The sequence below is a fragment of the Sinocyclocheilus anshuiensis genome, unplaced genomic scaffold, assembly GCF_001515605.1.
Source record: "Sinocyclocheilus anshuiensis isolate Anshui unplaced genomic scaffold, SAMN03320099.WGS_v1.1 scaffold363, whole genome shotgun sequence".
Lineage (NCBI taxonomy): Eukaryota > Metazoa > Chordata > Actinopteri > Cypriniformes > Cyprinidae > Sinocyclocheilus > Sinocyclocheilus anshuiensis.
The window spans coordinates 1,124,985-1,129,277 of NW_015552568.1; the positions used below are offsets into that span (position 1 = coordinate 1,124,985).

Consider the following 4,293-nt stretch of genomic DNA (forward strand, 5'->3'; position numbering starts at 1 on the left):
TTCAGTGTCACATGATCCTTTAGAAATCATTCTAATATGCAGATCTGGTACTCAAGAAACATTATTTGATGAATATACATTTCAAAAGAACACAGTTTATTTAAAATAGAAATCTAATGTAAATATTATAAATGTCTTCAATGTCACTTTTGATCAGTGTCTTAGGAAAAGTACATTTTTTGAAAATTAATTAATTTTTAATTTAAGAAATTATTTTATTTTATTTAATTAATTACTTTTTTTAATGTAATAAATAAAATTATAATAAATACTAAATTAATGCTAATTAACTGACCCCAGTAGGGTATATATATATTGATGTTATATTGCCAACTTGCTTACTTAAATGTCAGTATCAGGATTCTCAGTGAAAATATCTCATCATTCATCGCCTTTTATGTACAGTATACATAGAAACAAAAACAGTTTTCACTCAGAAATTGCTTGTAAATTTCACAAATAATTACAAAGAAATGGCAATAAACAAATTTTATTTGAATTAAACATGAAACTTAGACAGACTGAAATAGTATTCATTTGTAATTGAATAATCTTCATTTACAACATGAAAAAATATTTTACAATAACAGGGTGACAACAGGGCATTTATAGTAACTTTATATCAATAACTGAATATATTGGGCAAAAAGTCAAAACTTTTTTTCTGTCTGTGGGGTTTGTGTTTTTAGCTCGTTGGGGTAAAAAAAAACGAATTTTATTTTAAAACCACAACACATTTTATATAATAGGTATTAATACTAACATTTAAAAAATATATATATAAAATCTAATTTATTACTGTGCATAACATATAATGTAGTAATGATAAGTAGTTGTAGTAGTAGTAGTAGTAGTAGTAGTAAGTAATAATAAGTAGTAGTAGTGTTGTCAGCACTTTTAGCATCAGTATGTCTTGACCCAATATAAACATGCCACAATAGTGTCACTCACCAGCACCTCCCAGAAGTCTGCAGGATGTTTTGTTATGATTGTAACACCTTCCCCCAGTTCTACTACTATCTTCGAGAGTTCTCTTCCATTCTAGAAAGTTCGAGTCAGAGCTCCACCGCACCAGCTGTTGGGACACACACCTCCTCCCGTTCCCATCGGTCAGCTCTGGACAATGACATTTGCTACTGATTTCTCAGCTGTCATACCTTTTCCCTAAATAGACCATATCAGAGAAGCGCTGAAATGAGGGATGTCCACTTACCTGCAAATTAAAATGCATGTACCATCACAGAAATAAACAAACAGCGTGAAGTGGAATAGCGACAAACTCTGAAAGATGTAATCTCAGGTTGCCACTGGTAGATGCATAATACATTTGTATGAACAGGTGGGGTGGATGAACACCTCGCCACCCCTCATTATAAAATGGATGCATCCGTTATCCTGGTACGTTGAATGTTCCCCCCAATGCGCAAGATATATAAAGTGACTACGACTGATAATAAACCCAAACGACAAGAAACTACACAGGACAGACTTTCCTCTTACGACGAAGCAGAATCTACTTCAATTACGGTACGTAACTATAATTACATGCATGGTTGCTTGTTTTTGAATGCATAATCTATAGAGTTATAGTGTTCAGAATAGGAATGTATAGATAACAGAAGTTGCCATTGACTTTGTTCAGTATTGTGGAGGTAGGACCAGTGTTGGGGGTAACGCGTTACAAGTAACGCGAGTTACGTAATCAGATTACTTTTTTCCCAACACTGGGTAGGACCTCTTAGAGGCCACATTGTTGCCCAAATAAGGCATGAGGGCCAGACAAGTCAGAGATGATAACATGTGCTTGACCATTTGTTTGAGAACACTGGAAAATTGGTACCTAAAAAGTAAGTTTGAACATGTTTTAATGTGCTACGTCTGAATGTTGTAAGGACTGTGTTAGGATTATAAGTTTGTAATAATGCAAGACATTACAGGCAAGAACACTTTTTTTCATGCGCTGGTCAATTTTGAGATTTTTTTTAGAACATGTTGTTTCAGACTAGTGGAAAGAAAACATCCAAAATACACTTTTAAGTGTTTATTTTATTTAGTATAGTGTTTCTTTTCTCATGCACTGAACCAGAAAACTCCACTTCAGCAGGCCACTGACAGACATCACAGTTTATTCCTATCAATATTCTGAAGGTTTTTAGAGGGGTTTGATAATTGTATACATATTTAGGCTAATTTCTAAAAACATAGTGAAATCTGACTATTAACAGTATTTTCTGATTTATGGAGTGATAAAAGAGAAATCAAAATCAACAAAATGAGAAAATAAATAATTTTTAACCCTAGCTTTATCCAGTGTTCAAATTTATCTTCTGGAAATGTATGCAAAGTAGTGCATATTTAATTAGATATGGCCTCATTTGCATATTTAAACATAACATTTCAGAAAACTTGAAGTACAAAAAATGTCTGCAATTCTTAATGTAATCAATCATCTGGGATAGTATGGTGATATCTATTAGTTACATGTTTCCCTGTTTACATGGAGTGTCTTGTCTTAAATAATATTTATTAGATACAAAACAGGAATTATTTGTGGAAGATGTCACATAATATTTTTGTATATATTTTTAAATTGTAATAATATTAATGATTGCATATTTTTAAAGAGGTAGATTCTGCTATTTTAATGGTAGGTTTTACATCATTTGTATATTTATTTGAATAAACATTCTAAGAATATTAATAATTACATATTTTTAAAGAGACTAATGCTGCTATTTTAATGTTGTGTGCAAGTATATTGTCTGAAAGCTGTCAGAATACGTTTAAATGTAACACTTGAATGAATTTGACTGTATACAGGAAAGAGTTGCATGTGAACAATATGTAACCTTTTAAACTGTAACATTCTCTGTTAGACTGGAGAAATCGCAGCTCCAGTTCAATTAAAGGAAGAGGGCAACAAGCACTTCCAGGCCGGAGAAATCGACAAAGCCATTGAGTGCTACACTAAAGTCATTAAAGACAAGAAAGCACTGGCAGTCATCTACAGGAACAGATCAGCCTGTTTCCTGAAAAAGGTAAGAATCATTTACACATTAGAGGCCTATATAAAACCCATCATATTTTTGCATGAATTTAATTCGATGTCTTCTTTTCCAGGAAAATTATAACAATGCCGTATCGGATGCCTCTAAAGGTATGATTCACAAATGAATCATTCTCTTTAAAATATTTTTGTTCTGGTTTCAGGCTCGTTATACCTTCAAACACCAACATGTTACTATTGATTCATTAAAAAATCTGTTTCTTCTGACCAGTTGCAGCTATCGATGTGGATGCCGCCGACATCAAGGCTCTGTACAGAAGATGTCAAGCACTCGAGAAGCTTGGCAAACTAGACATGGCCATCAAGGACGTCCAGAGATGTTCAACCTTAGAGCCGAAAAACAAGACCCTCAGAAGACTCGGAGCTGAGATCCAACAGAAGGTGATGATCGTTGCTTTTGAGTTCACATAATGCACATCTGAGTTTCTAAAGAGCTTATCTGATTTTCCCCACAGCTGAAAACAACCTTCTCAACAGACTCCAGAGTACAGAACATGTTTGACATTCTGTTTTCAGATGAATCAGATAAGGAAAAGCAAGAAAAGGTTTGAACAACTTCCTATCCTGTTCACTGTTAGCTTAAAACAGTAAAGACACATATTCTCAGTCACATATTTCTCAGTAAATCTGAACAACATGTTTGATGGATCCACTGGGCTGCCAACAACCTGATTGTCCTGGCCAGAGAGGACGCGGGTGCAGAGAGAATATTCCAGAACAACGATGTGCCTTTACTCGTGCAACTCATTGACACAGGAGATGATCCTGGCTGCCATCCGAACCCTGTCAGGAATGTGCACAGGCCACAGAGCAAGGGTAAGTAAAACAGCAAAAAAATAATCATTTTATAACCTTTTTCCCCTAAAAACATCCTCCATTTAAACATCCTCACAATATTGCACCAATAAAGACTGTAAATAAATATAAATATATATTATTAATATATTAAGACTTGTTTTAATATTTTTAAAATTATTTTATATTAAAATAAGTTTTCCCCTATTTTAAAGTATAAATCAAAAATCTATGTGAGGGGAAAAAACTATTTTTTTTTAATGAATTTGCTTATTATTTTTAAGACAAATATCCCTAAATCAACATATTCTCTGAATTTATTCATTTGTTATTCATTATTAGAAAAAATAATGTAATATAATTCATGCACATATTAAGATGCTGTATTATATATATATATATATATATAATATATTTTTTATTTTAAATGA

At 32.8% G+C, this 4,293-nt stretch overlaps 1 pseudogene; it reads left to right on the plus strand.

The window, feature by feature from the left end:
- Nucleotides 1–1,419: 1,419 nt before the first annotated feature.
- LOC107664978 (protein unc-45 homolog B-like) overlaps nt 1,420–4,293 on the plus strand; it is a 7,034-nt pseudogene continuing 4,160 nt past the window's right edge.